Source organism: Mauremys mutica, chromosome 7, assembly GCF_020497125.1.
Source record: "Mauremys mutica isolate MM-2020 ecotype Southern chromosome 7, ASM2049712v1, whole genome shotgun sequence".
In the NCBI taxonomy this organism is placed as follows: Eukaryota; Metazoa; Chordata; order Testudines; family Geoemydidae; genus Mauremys; species Mauremys mutica.
In genome coordinates, this window is record NC_059078.1 from 58,694,580 (window position 1) to 58,717,146 (window position 22,567).

Here is a 22,567-nt window from a genome sequence, read left to right on the forward strand (position 1 = left end):
CACTGTAACCTCTGAAAAATAAAAGGTTTAAAACCCAGACTGCTACTTGGTTAATGCTGCCCTGCTCTCTCCCCAGTGTCCACCACCACACATCTCCTCCTAGCCTGGATCCACTTTAAAGCATTCCGTTTTTCAAAGTTACAAACTCCTATTTTAAAACATTCAGAGATCAGATGGGGCAGTGTGTGGAAGGAGGCTGGGGTCAAAGGTGCAAGAGGACAAAGATGGACAGGGAGAGGCAGGGAAAGCATAGCATGAGGAAGGGTGAATCCAGAGGAGGCCTAGAGGAGAACAGGAAGATGGAGCGTCTTATCCTCATTCTTTTCTCCTTATGTAGAAATCTTTGAAAGGCGTAAGAGCTTAACGTGGATAAAAGCCTCGCCCATTCATTCCATTCCACCATCTATTACTTCCACTCCCTCCATGCCTCACCTAGAGGTAATTACCACATATACATTTCCTATAGTTTTGCTCAGTGTGGTGTATGGAAAGCTATATCAAAATGGTAAGTTGTTGCTTTAATGCTCAGGTGTTTCCTGGCCCTGCTTGCAGACTAGGGGGGCTCTGCAGGGAAGTATGAGATCATACAGTCAATCTGAAGAAAGCCAGCCTAAAGGAAGGTAGCATGAGTTGTCTTCCCCAGCCTTAGGGAGCAGCCTGCTTTGCCTCTCTCTGTGTTTGGGTTCTTGTGTATTTTTCTGAATTCTAAGAAATAAAGTAGCATCATAGTGCAACCTTCCAACTATTGTATTTTGTGTTTTTAATCTATATTCCTTGAGTGTATGATGGGAACATAACATTCAGGTCTGCGTGCAGGAAGGTTCCCCTCCCCCCGCCCCACATAGTCTTCCAAGGCCTGTTGCAGAGCAGCTTCTATCCTGCAGATTTTATATACCATCTTTGCTTATGTTTCTGGTGCTCATTTAAACTATGTTAAAGTTTTTAAAGTGTATTTCGATGGATTTCAGCTTTTTACAAATATTACTTTTAAGAGTTTTTAAAGTGTACATGTTTTAATAAAAAGTTAGGAAGTCTGGCAATGAGCAGTCATGGGATCCAACACATTTCCTGCACTGCCATGACATGCTTCCGCACGAGCACTTTACCCATCAGCATTATGACGCTGAGGCCAATTGGTGCCAACAGACAAAGGGTTCACTATTCTTTATAAGCAACTACTGTCTCAGACCTGACAAACTCACTACATCTAGCCCAGTATCCTGTCTTCCGACAGTGGCCAATGCCCGGTGCCCCAGTGGCATTGAAAACTATGCTCTCGTGGTCTTGGAATGAAAATGAGTTGCCAGGGAATCATATGTCTCAGTGATGGCCCATTCAAACTGTAGTGCTTCATTGTAGGCACTAACTATGTTGATGGGAGGGATTCTCCTGTCCGCGTAAATGACTGACCTCTCCGACAGGCAGTAGCTAAGCAGACAGAAGAATTCTTCCATCAACCTAGTGTTGTTTACACAGGGACTTAGGTTGGCTTAACAACACTTAGGGGTGTGGATTTTTCACCCCCCAACCAATGTCGTTAAACCAACCTAATTTTCTCAGGTAGACCAGGTCTGATTCAGTATATCACAGGATGGAGAGAGAGGGAGAGAGAGAGAGACTCTGCATCCATTCACTGCGGAGATATCTGGGGGAGCTATCATGACAGATTGGATCTTGGTTCCCACAAAGCCAGCCCACTCTTCAAGAGACTGAACTTTGGAGGTGGCAGGGGAAGTGTGTGTGTGGGGGGGGGGCGGCGACCTACTTTCTTAGCTAGGAAAGGTCACTGTTAATAAGCGTTGGTCCTAGATTGCATTTCATGGTTTTGTTTTGTATTGTAACCATTTGATTCCATCACACTCTTATTTCTAATGGAATCTCTATTCCTTGGAAATAAACCTTGTCTTGTTTTACTGTATGTGCTCACTGGTGCTGTGTGTTATACAGGAGTGGTGATTTAAGGGAATGCTGGTAAACTGGGGTACAAGGTTCTTTGGGAGCAGAGGAGCTAGGATTTCTGTGAGTAGCCCATGTCAGGGGTTGGATATCATAGGGGAATGCTTCAAGGGACCTCTTGCTAGCCTGCAAGGCAGAGACAGGGCTTAACTTTCTCACCTGTCTTGTTCTTTAGTATCAATATGTTGTTAGAGGTATGCCTGTGATCTTGTGTGCTTATTAGATGCCTAATTGACTGGAAAAATTCAAGGTCTGTGAAGTTAAATATGTTCTGTAGTTCATAAAAATCAATCTTCTACTCCCACTATGCTGAGCAGACTTGGAACGAGACGTGGGGTATTCTGAAATGTACTGATTGTGTTCCAGCTCCCAGTGGGCTAGTTTGCCTTTGTTATATTCACTGCTTTGCATTATATTCTGCTTCGCATTATATTCAGCAGTTATGCAAGAAACCTGCAGGCCTATATCCTGTATGACATTAGCTTCAGCAAGTTAACATAAGGCTTGAGGCCTATGAAATTTGAACAGATAAATGGCCCAACAGAAAACCACAAATATTTGGGGAGCTGAAAATAGAGTTTAAAGGGAAGTTCTGACCACAGGTACGTGAGTCAACCACAGAAGTGTCCTGGCAACAAACTGATGTACATAACAAGTACATGAGATACATCTAAGGCTAGCCTGCTTGCTTGCCTATATACCTTTTCTTATGGGTTTGATTTGTTTTATTATAATAGGTTTCTATTAGAATATATTTTGGCTGTAACACAAGGGACCTGCAGGCCACATCCTGTATGTTGAGCTAAGGCAAAGTTAGCATACATATGTCTGGGACCTTTCACCTAGATAGACGGTGATGAGCAAAAGCATAAGGTCCATATATGGCTGTGACCTTTAACACAGAGGATGCGTTAAAGCAGGTTGGCATAGGGGCTTTCCTAAGTTTAAAAGGGTCTGAACTTAACAGGTACACCATAACTTGGAAAGAACCGAAATAACCAGTTAGGACAGAAATAACAAATGTGATACCTAACCACAAAAGGGCCATGGTAATGAATGGATGTATATGGTAAGAAGTTAAGATCATTGATATGGTAACCTATAGGAAAAAGACACTCCAACATTAGTAAGGTGAGGAAATACAAAAAAGGAAAAGGGGAAAAATCCCCTACCGAATATGCATCAAACATAGCAGCATCAGCGTAACATATTATAAAACTGGTATCTCAGCCTAGAGGCAGTAGGAGAGAGAGAGATGTAGCCCTTGGGAGGTGCCAGAATGATGGTCACTGGTAATGATGAGGAAGGTGATGGTGAGGAGGAAGATGATGGCTAACATTTCAGGTTATTCTACAAGGGATGGTGTGAGTATATGGATGTGCAGATGTACATTCCATAGTATCTCTATCTACCTGACTGAGTTGGGGTGTTTGTGACAGGACTAAATGTATTAATAAATTATATTTGTAAATATAAAAGAGTTCCTATAGTGTGAGTGTTGCAACTGTGCACCTTGGGGTTCCCAACTACATAATAATTTAAATACTGAGCCTGATCTTGGGACAAGAACCTGTCAACCCTCAAAGTGATAACTGGGATTCATAAGTAATCAATATAATTAATACATAATCTAAAGATCAGGCAACAGGAAGTGTATGCAAAACTTTTAGATTTGCATTATTAATTATATTGCGGAGGAAATGCTGCATGTACTCTTCACGTATTGAATAATTCTGTAGTGTTTGTGTTAATGTTTATAGCATAAAAGAAATGCATTCCTTGAAGAAAAAGCTGCATTTTTATCACTAGTGTTTTATGTACCTTTATTACTTTTAAAATTTTCAGTTAAGGTGGAATAAGCAGTGTAGCATGGTGAGGATTACAGTGAATGAAAGTGTAAAGCAGTTGGAGAATACGCAAAATACCTGAACTGTTCCATTCCAAACTTCCTAATGTTTAGGTGACTAACAGATACAGAAGGTCTGTAAATTATTTTTTGTGAGGATGTTAGCAGGACTCCATTGAAGCACACTTTGAATCTTAATTTATAAGAAAGTATTTGGGAATACTATATCAGGACTTTAAGTATCACTCTAGTAAAGAATAAGTAGGGAGTGACATCTCTGCCCTGTTTGACATCAATACTGTTCTAAGGAAGGTTTTATCCCCGGTACTCTTTAATGTGGTTATGGATAAAGTGGAACAATCACTGCAAAATCCTTATGATGGGATGAATTTAAATGGCCTACACCAAGTCTTTGGATCTGCCAATGATCTTGCTATCACAGGAAAGATAGAAGATATGTTTCAAAGGATAACTGGTGACTTGAAGAATGTGGCAAGAAAAACAGGACTAATAATTAAAGAAGACAAAACCAAACATATGGTGGTGAATTGACCAGATGATCATGAATAATCTTACCTAGTAGTTGATGACCACATGTATCAACAAGTCAGACAGTTTAAATACCTAGGAGCATTAGTCACCAACAACAATTTGGTGAGGGACAAAATGAAGGTCCGTTACCTCTTTCTGTAAATAATTTTCAGCTCCAAAACAACTACTGAGACAGACCAAGCTTCAGATAAAACAATCTGCCTTATAAGGCAGATTGTTTTATATGGATGCGAGACCTTACTAAGAACTTGGAAAGAGCTTAATATCTTTGAAAATAAAGTACTGAGATGAATTTTTGGCCCAGTAGGGGAGAATGATGTGTGGAAAAGACCTAACAGGGAACTGCGGGAGGTCTATGGAGAACCAAGTATATTAAATGTTCTGAAATCCCAATGATTTCAGTGGGCAGGGCATGTTGTTAGGATGATAGAAGACAGACCAGCTAAGTGTCTTGCGGAAAGACATCTGGATGGTATCCAGCCTCATGGCTGACCAAGAAGATGATAGAGGGATAATATTGAGCAGGACTCAAGAGCTCTTAATGTGAAATACCATCAATAGGAAAAACATGCCCTTGACAGAAAGAGGAGGGGGGGAATTGCGAGTGTCCAAAGACTTCTTAAGGAAGGCGGGTAGTAAGTCTCCACTGTAAATGCAACTCTATCAAGAGACAAGCACAGAACAAGCATTTTACACAAGATGAGGAAATGGCCTTTCATGGCAACGTTGACCAACTAGACACCAGAATCAGTTGCTTTTGGGGGGCCAGGTGACAGGAGTCAATTGTATCTCTTAGCCATCCAATCATACCACACCCCTGTATTTCTGCTCTAGATGAGAAAATCCTCGCTGACATGGGTAACATATGCAAATCTGAAAACCTGTTGAGAAGACTATCCCCATTGCTACATGCAAAAAGAAGAATAATTAGAAGCCCACGTAAAGCCAAATATTTCTCTTGGATTAGAGAAGGCAGTAATGGAGGGCTGTATAATTAATGTGTTGCAATAAAAAAAAAAGGTGAACTATCCCGAGCTGGAGGAGGGGAAGGAGAATAGCCTCATTTGAAGCAAAGCACCTGAAACCCTGCCCCAGGAAATACAAACTGGTCACAGAAACCAGAAAAGTCTCTAGACTCCCTCATTACAGCCAGATCAGTATCATTCATGAGGCAACAATTCTATGAACACAAGAGCATTGGAAGAATGTTAATTAGTTTTATCTAATGCAGACTAACCTCTTCTCCCTACCTATCCTAAAGCATAAAACTGGACAGTAGTGCCCAAACAAGAGAAATACTTGCAGAATCTGGAAAAAAAAATCTTTTTCTACTCAGTAGACAGGGAAATGCCAATGAAACTAACACCTTAGAAGGAAGGTAATATGGAGGGTGAGCAATCAGCTGTTGTGACCTGCACAGGATGTGCCATGTTTTTCTTTCTTCCACAGGACCGATGCGACTTTGTCTGTACAAAGTGCAAACTGGTCTCCATATTGGAAAAGGTTCAAGGTCTGGAGAAACAAGTATCAACTCTAAGTTGCATAAGAGAAAATGAAGCTTTCCTGGACAGACATCAGGATATGCTTCTGCAGGCACAACATTCTGAAGAATCAGAGCAGGCTGCGCAGCGGGGACAGAAGGACGGTGAAGAGAATTGGCAGCATGTGACCTCGAGAAGAAAAAGAAGCATCCATGTACCAGCAATGCAGATACAGGTGAGCAGCCATTTTCATGTTCTCTCTAGGGGTACTAATGTGGAGAGTGGACTATATGATGCATCTGTGGGAAGGGAGTAGAAGGAAACTCCACCAATTGGAAGGCATGAGATGCACTGTCTTAGGAATGGGGGTTCCATGACCACCACTCCCAAGAGAAGAAGGAGGCAGGTGGTGGTGGTCGGGGACTCCCTCCTAAGGGGGACTGAGTCATCTATCTGATGTCCTGATCGGGAAAACCGAGAAGTGTGCTGCTTGCCAGGAGCTAGGATTCATGATGTGATGGAGCGACTGCAGAGACTCATCAAGCCCTCATATCGCTTCCCCTTCCTGCTTCTCCACGTGGGCACCAATGATACTGCCAAGAATGACCTTGAGCAGATCACTGCAGACTACGTGGCTCTGGGAAGAAGGATAAAGGAGTTTGAGGAGCAAGTGGTGTTCTTGTCCATCCTTCCTAGAATGATCCTTGTCTCAAGGACAAGTGCAGAGTCCTGCACTTAGGACGGAAGAATCCCATGCACTGCTACAGACTAGGGACCGAATGGCTGGGCAACAGTTCTGCAGAAAAAGACCTAGGGGTTACGGTGGACGAAAAGCTGAATATGAGTCAACAGTGTGCCCTTGTTGCCAAGAAGGCTAATGGCATTTTAGGTTGTATTAAGTAGGGGCATTTCCAGCAGATCGAGGGATGTGATCATTCCTCTCTATTCAGCACTGGTGAGGCCTCATCTGGAGTACTGTGTCCAGTTTTGGGCCCCACACTACAAGAAGGATGTGGATAAATTGGAGAGAGTCCAGCGGAGGGCAACAAAAATGATTAGGGGGCTGGAACACATGACTTATGAGGAGAGGCTGAGGGAACTGGGATTGTTTAGCCTGCAGAAGAGAAGAATGAGGGGGGATTTGATAGCTGCTTTCAACTACCTGAAAGGGGGTTCCAAAGAGGATGGATCTAGACTGTTCTCAGTGGTAGAAGATGACAGAACAAGGAGTAATGGTCTCAAGTTGCAGAGGGGGAGGTTTAGGTTGGATATTAGGAAAAACTTTTTCACTAGTAGGGTGGTGAAGAACTGGAATGGGTTACCTAGGGAGGTGGTGGAATCTCCTTCCTTAGAGGTTTTTAAGGTCAGGCTTGACAAAGCCCTGGCTGGGATGATTTAGTTGGGTTTGGTCCTGCTTTGAGCAGGGGGTTGGACTAGATGACCTCCTGAGGTCCCTTCCGACCCTGAGATTCTATGATTCTATGATCAGAGGAATGGAAAGCCTGTTGTATGAAAGGAGACTTGAGGAGCTCGGTTTGTTTTCCTTAACCAAAAGAAGGATAAGAGGAGATATGATTGCACTCTTTAAATATATCAGAGGGATAAATACCAGGGAAGGAGAGGAATTATTTCAACTCAGTGCTAATGTGGACACGAGGACAAACGGATATAAATTGTCAGTCAGGAAATTTAGGCTTGAAATTAGACAAAGGTTTCTAACCATCAGAGGAGTGCAATTCTGGAACAGCCTACCAAGGGAAACAGTGGGGGCGAAGGACCTTCATGACTTTAAGATTAAGCTGGATAAGTTTATGGAGGGGATGGTATGATAGGATAACGGGTTTAGTCAATAGGTCAATAACGTGCCACACTGGTAATTAGTACAAAGGGTCAATGTTGGGATATTGTTAGCCTTTTCCAGAGGGTCTGGCTGGAGAGTCTTGCCCACATGCTCGGGGTTCAGCTGATCGCCATATTTGGGGTCGGGAAGGAATTTTCCTCCAGGGTAGATTGGCAGTGGCCCTGGAGGTTTTTCGCCTTCCTCCGAAGCATGGGGCAGGGGTCGCTTGCTGGTGGATTATCTGCTACTTGAAGTCTTTAAATCATGATTTGGAGCATTCAACAGCAGAGTCAAGGGAGAGAATTAGTTCAGGAGTGGGTGGATCGGCTTATGTGGCCTGCATCTTGCAGGAGGTCAGACTAGATGATCATAATGGTCCCTTCTGATCTTAAATTCTATGATTCTATGATTCCTGTGGAAGGAAAAGGCCCAGGTATAGGTCAAATTGTGGAAGTCAACGAATGGCTATGCAGGTGGTGTCGGAGAGAAGGCTTTGGATTCTTTGACCATGGGATGGTGTTCCAAGAAGGATTGTTAGGCAGAGACGGGCTCCACCTAATGAAGAGAGGGAAGAGCATCTTCGCAAGCAGGCTGGCTAACCTAGTGAGAAGGGCTTTAAACTAGGTTCACCGGGGGAAGGAGACCAAAGCCCTGAGGTAAGTGGGACACCAGGAGGAAGCATGAGCAGGAGAGTGCAAGAAGGGAGGACTCCTGCCTCATACTGAGAAAGCAGGATGATCAGCAATTTATCTTAAGTGCCTATACACAAATGCAAGAAGCCTGGGAAACAAGCCAGGAGAACTGGAAGTCCTGGCACAGTAAAAGGAATTATGATGTGACTGGAATAACAGAGACTTCATGGGATAACTCACATGACTGGAGTACTGTCATAGATGGATATAAACTGTTCAAGAAGGACAGGCAGGGCAGAAAAGGTGGGGGAGTTGCATTGTATGTAAGAGAGCAGTATGACTGCTCAGAGCTCCAGTATGAAACTATAGAAAAACCTGAGTCTCTCTGGATTAAGTTCAGAAGTGTGAGCAACAAGGGTGATGTTGTGGTGGGAGTCTGCTATAGACCACCAGACCAGGGGGATGGGGTGGACGAGGCTCTCTTTAGTCAACTAACAGAAGTTACTAGATCACAGACCCTGGTTCTCATGGGGAACTTCAATCACCCCGATATCTACTGGGAGAGCAATATAGCAGTGCATAGACAATCCAGGAAGTTTTTGGAAAGTGTAGGGCACAATTTCCTGGTGCAAATGCTAGGGGAACCAACTAGGGGCAGAGCTCTTCTTGCCTGCTGCTCGCAAACAGGAAATAATTAGTAGGGGAAGCAAAAGTGGATAGGAACCTGGGAGGCAGTGACCATGAGATGGTCGAGTTCAGGATCCTGACACAAGGAAGAAAGGAGAGCAGCAGAATACAGACCCTGGACTTCAGAAAAGCAGACTTTGGCTCCCTCAGGGAACTGATGGGCAATATCCCCTGGGAGAATAACATGAGGGGGAAAGGAGTCCAGGACAGCTGGTTGTATTTTAAAGAATCCTTATTGAGGTTGCAGGAACAAGCCATCCCAATGAGTAGAAAGAATAGTAAATATGGCAGGCGACCAGCTTGGCTTAACAGTGAAATCCTTGCTGATCTTAAACACAAAAAGAAGCTTACAAGAAGTGGAAGACTGGACAAATGACCAGGGAGAAGTATAAAAATATTGCTCAGGCATGCAGGAGTGAAATCAGGAAGGCCAAATCACACTTGGAGTTGCAGCTAGCAAGAGATGTTAAGAGTAACAAGAAGGGTTTCTTCAGGTATGTTAGCAACAAGAAGGTGGTCAAGAAAAGTGTGGGCCCCCTTACTGAATGGGGGAGGCAACCTAGTGACAGAGGATGTGGAAAAAACTAATGTACTCAATGCTTTTTTTGCCTCTGTCTTCACAAACAAGGTCAGCTCCCAGACTGCTGCACTGGATAGCACAGTATGGGGAGGAGGTGACCAGCTCTCTGTGGAGAAAGAAGTGATTCAGAACTATTTAGAAAAGCTGGACGAGCACAAGTCCATGGGGCCAGATGCACTGCATCCGAGGGTGCTAAAGGAGTTGGCGGATGTGATTGCAGAGCCATTGGCCATTACCTTTGAAAACTCATGGCAATCAGGGGACGTCCTAGATGACTGGAAAAAGGCTAATGTAGTGCCCATCTTTAAAAAAGGGAAGGACGAGGATCTGGGGAACTACAGGCCAGTCAGCGTCACCTCAGTCCCTGGAAAAAAATCAAGGAACAGGTCCTCAAGGATTCAATTTTGAAGCACTTAGAGGAGAGGAAAGTGATCAGGAACAGTCAGCATGGATTCACCAAAGGCATGCCATGCCTGACTAACCTAATTGCTTTCTATGACGAGATAACTGGCCCTCTGGATGAAGGGAAAGGAGTGGACATGTTATTCATATAAAAAGCTTTGCTAAAGTCAAGGGTCTCCCACAGTATTCTTGCCAGCAAGTTAAAGAAGTATGGGCTGGATGAATGGACTATAAGGTGGATAGAAAGCTGGCTAGATCATCGGGCTCAATGGGTAGTCATCAATGGCTCCATGTCTAGTTGGCAGCCAGTATCAAGCAGAGTGCCCCAAGGGTCGGTCCTGGGGCTGGTTTTGTTCAATATCTTCATTAATGATCTGGAGGATAGCGTGGACTGCACCCAGGGGTGAGCTGGAGCCGGTTCGCACCGGTTCGCGCGAACCCGTTGTTAAATTTAGAAGCGGTTTTAGAACCGCTTGTTAACTAGCTTCCCTGCAAGGGAAGCTTTGATGGGCTCTGCCTGGGAAGCCTGTAATTCCTCCTCCCGGCCGCCGGGGGGCGCTGCGCTGTGCTGCAGGAGCCATGTGAGCTGCCTCCTGGCCCTGTTGCTGCTGCTGCTCTTTGGACCTCTGGCCCTGGGGCTCCTGCTGCTGCTGCCTGGTGAGTCCCCGGCTGCTTCCTGCTGCTCCCAGCCCCCCCCCCCCCCGGTGATTATCTGCACCCCTCCCCCGCCTTCCCTCCCCCCAGCCAGCCCCAGCCACCCCCCTGCCCCCAGCCACCCACAGCCACCCCCTACCCCCAGCCAGCCCCCTGCCCCGCCCACAGCCACCCCCTGCCCCACCCCCTGCCCATAGCCGCCCACAGCCAGCCCCTGCCCACAGCCAGCCCCTGCCCACAGCCGCCCTCTGCCCGCAGCCAGCCCCTGCCCACAGCCAGCCCCTGCCCACAGCCACCCGCAGCCAGCCCCTGCCCACAGCCACCCTCTGCCCGCAGCCAGCCCTTGCTGCAGCCAGCCCCTGCCCCCAGCCAGCCCCTGCCCACAGCCACCCTCTGCCCGCAGCCAGCCCTTGCCGCAGCCAGCCCCTGCCCACAGCCGCCCTCTGCCCGCAGCCAGCCCCAGCCCACAGCCGCCCTCTGGCCGCAGCCAGCCCTTGCCGCAGCCAGCCCCTGCCCCCAGCCAGCCCCTGCCCACAGCCACCCTCTGCCCGCAGCCAGCCCTTGCCGCAGCCAGCCCCTGCCCACAGCCGCCCTCTGCCCGCAGCAGCCCCTGCCCACAGCCAGCCCCTGCCCACAGCCGCCCTCTGCCCGCAGCCAGCCCCAGCCCACAGCTGCCCTCTGCCCGCAGCCAGCCCTTGCCACAGCCACCCTCTGCCTGCAGCCAGCCCCTGCCCACAACCGCCCTCTGCCCGCAGCCAGCCCCTGCCCACAGCCAGCCCCTGCCCACAGCCGCCCTCTGCCCGCAGCCAGCCCCTGCCCCCAGCCAGCCCCTGCCCACAGCCACCCGCAGCCAGCCCCTGCCCACAGCCACCCTCTGCCCGCAGCCAGCCCTTGCCGCAGCCAGCCCCTGCCCCCAGCCAGCCCCTGCCCACAGCCACCCTCTGCCCGCAGCCAGCCCTTGCCGCAGCCAGCCCCTGCCCACAGCCGCCCTCTGCCCGCAGCCAGCCCCAGCCCACAGCCGCCCTCTGGCCGCAGCCAGCCCTTGCCGCAGCCAGCCCCTGCCCCCAGCCAGCCCCTGCCCACAGCCACCCTCTGCCCGCAGCCAGCCCTTGCCGCAGCCAGCCCCTGCCCACAGCCGCCCTCTGCCTGCAGCCAGCCCCAGCCCACAGCCGCCCTCTGGCCGCAGCCAGCCCTTGCCACAGCCACCCTCTGCTTGCAGCCAGCCCCTGCCCACAGCCACCCTCTGCTTGCAGCCAGCCCCTGCCCACAGCCGCCCTCTGCCCGCAGCCAGCCCCTGCCCACAGCCAGCCCCTGCCCACAGCCGCCCTCTGCCCGCAGCCAGCCCTTGCCACAGCCACCCTCTGCCTGCAGCCAGCCCCTGCCCACAACCGCCCTCTGCCCGCAGCCAGCCCCTGCCCACAGCCAGCCCCTGCCCACAGCCACCCTCTGCCCGCAGCCAGCCCTTGCCGCAGCCAGCCCCTGCCCCCAGCCAGCCCCTGCCCACAGCCACCCTCTGCCCGCAGCCAGCCCTTGCCGCAGCCAGCCCCTGCCCACAGCCGCCCTCTGCCCGCAGCCAGCCCCAGCCCACAGCCGCCCTCTGGCCGCAGCCAGCCCTTGCCACAGCCACCCTCTGCTTGCAGCCAGCCCCTGCCCACAGCCGCCCTCTGCCCGCAGCCAGCCCCTGCCCACAGCCAGCCCCTGCCCACAGCCGCCCTCTGCCCGCAGCCAGCCCCAGCCCACAGCTGCCCTCTGCCCGCAGCCAGCCCTTGCCACAGCCACCCTCTGCCTGCAGCCAGCCCCTGCCCACAACCGCCCTCTGCCCGCAGCCAGCCCCTGCCCACAGCCAGCCCCTGCCCACAGCCACCCACAGCCAGCCCCTGCCCACAGCCGCCCTCTGCCCGCAGCCAGCCCTTGCCACAGCCACCCTCTGCCCGCAGCCAGCCCCTGCCCACAGCCACCCGCAGCCAGCCCCTGCCCACAGCCGCCCTCTGCCCGCAGCCAGCCCTTGCCACAGCCACCCTCTGCCTGCAGCCAGCCCCTGCCCACAGCCGCCCTCTGCCCGCAGCCAGCCCCTGCCCACAGCCAGCCCCTGCCCACAGCCACCCGCAGCCAGCCCCTGCCCACAGCCACCCTCTGCCCGCAGCCAGCCCTTGCCACAGACACCCTCTGCCCGCAGCCAGCCTCTGCCTGCAGCCCCTGCCACAGCCACCCCCTGCCTGCAGCCAGCCTCTGCCCACAGCCGCCCGCAGCCACCCCCTGCCCACAGCCACCCGCAGCCCGCCCGTCTGCATCACCTGCCCACAGCCAGCCCGTGTCACTCCCTGCCTCCAGCTAGCCCTGCCCCATGCCCCTATCTGCAGCCAGCCCCACATCCACTGGTGCCCTGCAGTTCCCAGGGCAGTAACCCTGCACACCTGCTTTAATGGGGGGGGGGGAGGGAGCAGCTGGGACCCACACATGTGCACACCCTAGAGTGACCAGACAGCAAGTGTGAAAAATCGGGACGGGGGTGAGGGGTAATAGGAGCCTATATAAGAAAAAGACCCAAAAATTGAGACTGTCCCTGATCACCACCCACACATGTGAAACGGAGCTCATTTCTAGTTCAGCCCCATCTTTTTAAAAAAGAACTTTAGGTAGGGTTAAAATACATCTGTATTTTCCTGGACATGTCAGGCTTTTCGGTTCTTAATCACCTCCTGGGAAAACATGGACGTATGGTAACCCTATTGGTACAAAAAATACATGCTGTCACACATCCCTTAAATCAGAACTTTTTATAGGGAACCCGTTGTTAAATCAGAACTTTTTATAGGGAACCCGTTGTTAAGATTTTGGCAGCTCATCACTGACTGCACCCTCAGCAAGTTTGCAGATAACACTTAACTGGAAGGAGTGGTAGATATGCTGGAAGGTAGGGATAGGATACAGAGGGACCTAGATAAATTAGAGGATTGGGCCAAAAGAAATCTGATGAGGTTCAACAAGAACAAGTGCAGAGTCCTGCATTTAGGATGGAAGAATCCCATGCACTGCTACAGACTAGGAACCGAGTAGCTAGGCAGCAGTGCTGCAGAAATGGACCTAGGGGTTACAGTGGATGAGAAGCTGGATATATGAGTCAACAGTGTGCCCTTGTTGCCAAGAAGGCTAATGGCATTTTGAGCTGTAAAAGTAGGAGCATTGTCAGCAGATCGAGGGACGTGATCATTCCCCTCTATTCGACATTGGTGAGGCCTCATCTGGAGTACTGTGTCCAGTTTTGGGCCCCACATTACAAGAAGGATGTGGAAAAATTAGAAAGAGTCCAGCAGAGGGCAACAAAAATGATTAGGGGGCTGGAGCACATGACTTATGAGGAGAGGCTGAGGGAACTGGGATTATTTAGTCTGCAGAAGAGAAGAATGAGGGGGGATTTGACAGCTGCTTTCAACTACTTGAAAGGGGGTTCCAAAGAGGATGGATCTAGACTGTTCTCAGTGGTAGCAGATGACAGAACAAGGAGTAATGGTCTCAAGTTGCAGTGAGGGAGGTTTAGGTTGGTTATTAAGAAAAACTTTTTCACTAGGAGGGTGGTGAAGCACTGGAATGGGTTACCTAGGGAGGTGATGGAATCTCCTTCCTTAGAGGTTTTTAAGGTCTGGCTTGACAAAGCCCTGGCTGGGATGATTTAGTTGGGGATTGGTCCTGCTTTGAGCAGGGGGTTGGACTAGATCAGGGGTCCCCAACCTTTTTAGGTCCAGGGACCGGTTTCGTTTGCCGGACCCTCCGCAGGCGTGCCTGCGGGAGGTCCAGCTGAGCCGCGGGACGAGCGCTCCCTCCGCAGTCGTGCCTGCGGGAGGTCCGCTGCTCCCGGGGCTCAGCTGGAGCTTCCGCAGGCACGCCTGCGGGAGGTCCACCGGCTCCTGCGGAAGCTGCACTGGGTCGGTTCGCGGCCCGGTTTCTAAGAGGCCGCGGACCGGTACCGGGCCGCGGACCGGGGGTTGGGGACCCCTGGACTAGATGACCTCCTGAGGTCCCTTCCAACCCTGATAGTCTATTATTCTAAGATCTTTCATTTGCGATCATAAACCTCTCAAAAGCTATACCCCACTTCTGAAAGAGTCACAATATGTGTCTGAACTAGTTATGTCTGTCTTTGGCATGTTATAATATTCAGATTCCTTTAGGATATTGATTCCTTTGCTTGAGGTTTCCCCCTGCACATCACAATATCATCCTTCACAGTGCAAGGCAGATTTTTTTCAAAAAAGGCTATCAAAATTAGCCCCCTTAGTTACTCGCTTAATTACCCCCTTAGTTCCAACCAATGTAAAAGACTGACAGATGACAATGGTTCCCTCCTGCTCTAACAAGAAGAGTTTCTGTCCAAACACCGACAAAGTTGTTATGCTCACATTGTGAATGCACTACAGCTGTGCTCTTAGGAACACAAGTCTTCCCTTTTCACAAAGTCAAACCCTATCATACAGGAATTTGGGACTGGAAGGGACCTATTGGGTCACTGAGAAACAGACAACCACAACATACAATCCCATTCATAAAGGTATCAAATTCCATGTTAAAACCAGTTAGGTTTCTCGCCCCCACGACTCCTATTGGAAAGCTGTTCCAGTCTTCACCCCTCTGATAGTTAGAAACCTTCTTCTAATTTCTATAATGAAATTTATTAATGGCCCATTTCTACCCATTTGTTCTTGTGCCAACATTGTCCTGGTGTTTACCCCCTAATGTATTTATAGAGAGAAATCATATCCCCTCTCAGCCTTCCTTTTGCTAGGCTAAACAAGCCAAGCTCTTTGAGTCTGCTCTCATAAGATAGGCCCTAAATTCCCCTGATCATCCTAGTATCCGTTCTCTGCACCTGGTCCAGTTTGAATTAATCTCTCTTGAACATGGGTGACCAGACCTGTGCACAGCGTTCCAGATGAGGTCTTACCAGTGCCTTGTACAATGGCATTAATACTTCTGTATCTCTACTGGAAATACCTCACCTGATACATCCTATGGTTGCATTTGCTTGCCTCTTTGTTTTGTGTCTTAGTTACAGCTGCATCACATTGGTGACTTATTGTTATTGTGTGATCAACTAATACCCCCAAGGTCTTCTCCTCTGTCATTTCCACCCAATAAGGCCCCCTTGTTCTTAGTCCATGAGTGCATGACCTTGCACTTTGTACTATTAAATTTCATCCCATTTTTATTACTACTGTTCTCATGGTCATCCTCCTGTAGAATAGTCCACTCCTCTTCTGTATTGATGGTGCCTCTCAACTTTGTACCATCAGATAATTTCGTTAGCACACTATAGAGGGCAATTGGATCTCAAACAAGACTCGTGTGTCCCAGTGTCTAGTGCCTCACTCTGGCAATTTGATTAGTTTTAGCCATTCAACAATAAAAATTTTAAAAAAAAATTGAATAGGGTCGAACAAGAGTACTATTAACCTGACCACGGCACGAGCCAAGTACTGTCTGTACTCATGAGCTGAGCAATGAATGCCACATTTCATAGCAGCTCAGGACTAACAGAGAACCCACTTCCCCACTCCTCCTGCCTAGTGGTTGGGCTTCCCCCACTACCTGAGGGTTAGGCTTCCTAGAGGCAGTGATGAGCTGCCAAAATCTTAACAACGGGTTCCCTATAAAAAGTTCTGATTTAACAACGGGTTCCCTATAAAAAGTTCTGATTTAAGGGATGTGCGATAGCATGTATTTTTTGTACCAATAGGGTTACCATACGTCCATATTTTCCCAGGAGGTGATTAAGAACCGAAAAGCCTGACATGTCCAGGAAAATACAGATGTATTTTAACCCTACCTAAAGTTCTTTTTTAAAAAGATGGGGCTGAACTAGAAATGAGCTCCGTTTCACATGTGTGGGTGGTGATCAGGGACAGTCTCAATTTTTGGGTCTTTTTCTTATATAGGCTCCTATTACCCCTCACCCCCGTCCCGATTTTTCACACTTGCTGTCTGGTCACTCTAGGGTGTGCACATGTGTGGGTCCCAGCTGCTCCCTGCCCCCCCCCCCTCATTAAAGCAGGTGTGCAGGGTTACTGCCCTGGGAACTGCAGGGCACCAGTGGATGTGGGGCTGGCTGCAGATAGGGGCGTGGGGCAGGGCTAGCTGGAGGCAGGGAGTGACACGGGCTGGCTGTGGGCAGGTGATGCAGACGGGCGGACTGCGGGTGGCTGTGGGCAGGGGGTGGCTGCGGGCGGCTGTGGGCAGAGGCTGGCTGCAGGCAGGGGGTGGCTGTGGCAGGGGCTGCAGGCAGAGGCTGGCTGCGGGCAGAGGGTGTCTGTGGCAAGGGCTGGCTGCGGGCAGAGGGCGGCTGTGGGCAGGGGCTGGCTGCGGGCAGGGGCTGGCTGCGGGTGGCTGTGGGCAGGGGGTGGGGCAGAGGGCGGCTGCGGGCAGGGGCTGGCTGCGGGCAGGGGCTGGCTGCAGGTGGCTGTGGGCAGGGGCTGGCTGTGGGCGGCTATGGGCAGGGGGTGGGGCAGGGGGTGGCTGGGGGCAGGGGGTGGCAGGGGCTGGCTGGGGGCGGGGCAGGGGGCTGGCTGGGGGCAGGGGGTGGCTGTGGGTGGCTGGGGGCAGGGGGGTGGCTGGGGCTGGCTGGGGGGAGGGGAGGGGCGCAGATAGTCACCGGGGCGGGGGGGCTGGGAGCAGCAGGACGCAGCAGGAAGCAGCCGGGGACTCACCAGGCAGCAGCAGCAGGAGCCCCAGGGCCAGAGGTCCAAAGAGCAGCAGCAGCAACAGGGCCAGGAGGCAGCTCACATGGCTCCTGCAGCACAGCGCAGCGCCCCCCTGGCGGCCGGGAGGAGGAATTACAGGCTTCCCAGGCAGAGCCCATCAAAGCTTCCCTCGCAGGGAAGCTAGTTAACAAGCGGTTCTAAAACCGCTTCTAAATTTAACAACGGGTTCGCGCGAACCGGTGCAAACCGGCTCCAGCTCACCCCTGCCTAGAGGTACCATATATATGTAAATATAAACATTCTGATATGAAGATCACAGATTTGTTAGGATTTTTCAACTAGTGAATTTAGGTCATTAGCTTCTATTGCCCTGGCAAGACTATGCGGTAATTGTAAATAACATTACAATTTGGAGGGGATGCATAAAAACCCCCACCAACAACCCAAAACAAAAAAACCCCACCACACACACGAATGATGTTTAGAGAGGATACAAAAACCTACAGGCAGATACATGAGAGGAAAGATGGCCCCATGGTTAGGGTCTAGCCAGGGCTGGCACCAGGCACCAGTGCACGAAGCAGCTGTTTGGGGCAGCATGTCTGGGTCTTCGACGGCAATTTGGTGGCAGGTCCCTTGGTCCTTCTCGGAGGGAAGGACCGGCTGCCGAATTGCTGCCGAAGAATGAAGCGGCGTGGTAGAGCTGCCGCCGAAGTGCCGCCAATTGCAGCTTTTTCTTTTCTTTCCTTCGCTGCTTGGGGCAGCAAAAAAGCTGGAGCTGGCCCTGGGTCTAGTATGGCACTTGGGACATGTGTTATGAGTTCAATTCCCTGCTCTGCTGCAGACTTGCTGTGTGCCCTAGGGCAAATCTGTGTCTCAGTGCTCCATCTGTAAAATGGGACTAATAGTACTTTTCTAGTGGGCTTTCTGGACCTGAGAGAGGCCCTAGGAGCATGTGCAGTGACTGTGGTGCAGAGTGAGTGTGCTGACGGGGGTGGGGAGGAGGGGTCCCTCCCCTGGAGCTTGCTGCTGCCAGTGAGGGGGGCCGGGAGTCCTCTCTGGCCCTAGCCCTGGGTCAGCCTGTCTGCACCCCAAGTTCCTTATCCCCAGTCCTGCCCCACCCCAGAGCCTGCGCCACCAGCACCCCAACCCTGAGCACCCTCCTACACTGTGAACCCCTCATCCCCAGCCCCACCCCAGAGCCCTCACCTGAGGGGAAAAACGTGCAACTTAAATTTGGTGGTCAGTTTGGAGTATCATTGTGTTTAGCACAATACTTGATTATTTTACACCCTTTAAAGTATATAACTAGTCGTATACAGGTGTTACGAAGTGGGAATGTTCTTAATGTTTTCTCTGAATACTATGTGGGTGCCTCAGTTTCTCCAATGCATTTCTCAAGGATCTAGATGGTGGGATAAGGGGGTGTGATTGTTGTAGAGCCCTAGAGGGCCAGTGTGATGCCATCTGCACAGAGAATGGCCGAAACCCTGTCTCCGGGCAACTGATGACCTGGGCCGCGCTCCTGCAAGGTGCCAACTAAAGGTGTTGGAGAACAAAGAGATCATGTGGCCTCCTAATGCCTGGAAAAGAGACAAAGGCCAGAGGAGGGAGTGTCAGTGTCTGTGCAGACTTCCGGGAAGTGCATGGTGTGGAAGGGGATGCTGGGATGCTTTGGAACTACTCCATTCAAAGCCAGTCAGGACTCTGGGGGAGCCTCCTCTCTCTGAGCAGACTGTCTCTAGGGCAAGAAGCTTACACCTTCCTGGGTCTGACCTCAGAGCATTTAGCATGCCCTTCCACACCGTGCGCTTTCCGCAGCGAGTCTGCCCAGGCAGGTCCTGGGGCAACCAGAGGTCCCTGCACCCCAATGCTGAAGTCAGATGTGACTCTCAGCCAGCCGGTAAAACAGAAGGTTTATTAGATGACAGGATCACAGTCTAAAACAGAGCTTGTAGGTACAGAAAACAGGACCCCTCAGTCAGGTCCATCTTGGGGGGTGGGGAGCCCAGACCCAAGTTCTGGGCCTCTCCCCATTTCCCCAGCCAGCTCCAAACTGACACTCCCTCCTCTGGCCTTTGTGTCTCTTCTGGACAAGGAGGCCACCTGATCTCTTTGTCCCCAACACCTTCAGTTGGCACCTTGCAGGGGAAACTGAGGCACCCACACAGTATTCAGAGAAAACATTAAGAACATTCCCACTTTGTCACAACAGGTGCAACAAAATATAATACCATATACTGAAGCAGGCAAATGCTGCTTCTGACTTTCCACTTTTAACTGACCCTTGTAATCTTGTGGTGCCGACGCATCGTAGCTTCATTTTATATCGGCTTACAGGGCGGGAGCGGGGGGGCACCACCATTTGGGGCACCACCAAAAATTATACAAACCTGCCGCCTATGGCTTAGGGTGGTTTTGCCCCTCATTTTTATAGTCCAGTTACCCTGGGAAATGTGTTTTCCTGAGGGTTACTTCTAGACAAAGTTCCTTCCAGCTGTGAGGACGGAGACACAGAGTCTTGCGGTGAAAGAGGTTCCATGCTGGTATTTGCTAAAATGCAGATCAATCTGTTCCTGTTCCCTTTTGTTGCCAAAGCAAGGCGACTTCACAAGTGATTGCCCATCATCTTTGATTAGACCTGGCTAGAGGCATCAGCTTGTCATTTGTCTTTGTAAAATCCCCTCCCCAGACTTGTCTGGTAAGCACATGGTAGTCATAATTTCAGGTTATGGTCATAACTCTTAATACACATTTCGTACCTACATTATACAAGAATATCAATGACCAGTGTGTTAGTGTTTAAGTGATACCTCACAAGGCATATTTTGCACAAAGATTATTACACTAATGTGTAGGGTACAAATACAGGGGTGCTTTTGGTCACAATGGTGTTGTACAAAAGTGTTTCCTTTTCAGTTTTATGAATTTGTCACCCAACTTCATTGACTGTCTCCATATTTTGAGAGGGTAAGAACAGAAGTTCATGATCTACATTCTCTACCTGTTATGGCTGGGATGTGGGCATTCTGACCTAGTGGGCAGAGCAGAAGTCAAGCTAGGTCAGATACCAAGAGGTCAGAGTCTGAGACAGGCCAGAGGACAGATTGATAGTCAGATGTCAGGAAGGGTCAGGTTAGTAGGAGATCAGTAATAGGTGCAGGTATTGCAGAGGACACAATCCTGAGCAGGAAGAACCCAAGTGCATGGACAACTTCCTGGTCCTGTGCTTAGGCTAAATAGAGGCTGTGGACCAATCAGGACACCCAGGGTTCCATCAATCAGATCCCAGGACTAGAGTCCTCTGTTAGAGTTCAGCTGTTATTCTAGCACAGGGGCAGGCAACCTGCGGCACTCGAGCTGATTTTCAGTGGCACTCATACTGCCAAGGTCCTGGCCACTGGTCCGGGGGGGCTCTGCATTTTAATTTAATTTTAAATGAAGCTTCTTAAACAGTTTAAAAACCTTATTTACTTTACATATAACAATAGTTTAGTTATATATTATAGACTTATAGAAAGAGAACTTCTAAAAACATTAAACTGTATTACTGGCACACAAAACTTTAAATTAGAGTGAATAAATGAAGACTTGGCACAGCACTTCTGAAAGGTTGCCGACCCCTGTTTTAGCAGCTATTAGTAGGTCACTGGTGGGCAGGTCAGGCATGCCTAGCTCTTAAGAACCCTGTGAAGCGGGGTTCAAGACCTGCAGTCTCTGTTATTGCCACTCATTCTTGCTCCCCTCCTACTCATCTTCTTTCCAAGGTAAACAGTCCCAATCCTTTCAGTCACCTCAGCTAATATTTCCAGGCCCTTGATCATTCTTGTCCCCCTTCTCTAACTCCCACTAGTTCCATAATGCCCTTTTTGAGATGGGGTGGCCAGTGTTGCAGATGAGGCCACAACGCTGACTTACACAAAGGTGGTACACACTCAATATATGCCTTGCCCTTCCTTATGCAGCCTAAGATGAATTGACTTTTAACTGCACCTGCAAATTGTAGACAGCTCAATGAAGCCCTCGGATCAATGATGCTCATGTTCCCCTCCTGCATTGATGCAACTAATTTAGAACCCTGTAAGGTGTCTGAGTAGTTCAGCTTTTTATATATATATATATATATATATATATATATAATTGGAGATATACCAATCTCCTAGAGCTGGAAGGGACCTTGAAAGGTCATCAAGTCCAGCCCCCTGCCTTCACTAGCAGGACCAATTTTTGTCCCAGATCTCTAAGTGGCCCCCTCAAGGATTGAACTCACAACCCTGGGTTTAGCAGGCCAATGCTCAAACCACTGAGCTATCCCTCCTCCCTAACTAGTGTGTATTTCCCTCTAGTGTGTATTACTTTGCATTTATCAACACTGAACTTCCTTTGCCGCTGAGTTGCCCATTCACCCAGCTTGTTTAGACTAGTTATTTACATTAGCCAAGACAAGAGGGGACTGGAATTTGAGTGATGTGCAAATTTTGCTATCTCACTACTTGGCTGCCTTTCCAGATCATTAACTATATTAAATATTAAACCTTGTACACAACCTTGATGCACCCCAGTTAGCCTTTCCATCATGCAAACTGATCATTTACTCCTAGCCAGTCCTGAGCCATGAAAAAACTTTGCCTTGCATCCCCTAACTGCTTAGCTTCTTTAGAAATTGGGACAGTTGGGGGGCTAACATTCAGATGTCTGTCTGAAGTCACTTTCCCTCTCATTTGACTTGCTTGCTTGCTGTTTAAACCAGCCTTGTTTCACACCCCTGATAGAAATCTGGAAGAAAAGATGTTAAAGATTTAACACTCCCAGTCCCTTCAATTAAGGGCTGAGTTCACATTAACTTCAAGACAGCCAATAAGTCTGCCAGTAGCATACAAGCAAGACAAGACTTAATATTCCTGTGGTAAAAACAAACTGGGAAAAAAGACAAACCTAACTTGTCACCAAATAATGATCCCTTGTCCAGCCCAGGAAGAGACAAGAATGGACCATTAGAGACAACGGAAAGACATTGAGACATCCTGGCTCTTGAGTCAAGAGGGGTTTTTCCACATTCTGAATAAATATGACTCACCATGCACTGGGGGGCGGGGGGCGAGAAGGAGACAGAGACAGAGAGCCTTTTAAAGACGAGTTTTGTGTTTTCATCCAGTAACTGAGGGACAGCCTCTAGGCAGGAAGCTGTCCTTGAAACTCTGCATCTTCCCTATAGCTATGAGGTATGCTGGCATGCTGTTCAAAG

The 22,567-nt window shown here is 49.6% G+C and overlaps 1 protein-coding gene across 4 annotated transcripts in view; it reads right to left on the reverse strand.

The window, feature by feature from the left end:
• The window catches only part of ELOVL3 (ELOVL fatty acid elongase 3), a 77,563-nt gene extending 64,579 nt beyond the window's left edge, over positions 1 to 12,984 (reverse strand). For all 4 annotated transcript variants that reach the window (XM_045025423.1, XM_045025422.1, XM_045025418.1 and 1 more), the window contains exon 1: positions 12,925 to 12,984. The gene's annotated coding sequence lies outside the window, so the exon portion shown is untranslated. The remainder of the gene's footprint in view (positions 1 to 12,924) is intronic.
• Between the last annotated feature and the right edge of the window lie 9,583 nt (positions 12,985 to 22,567).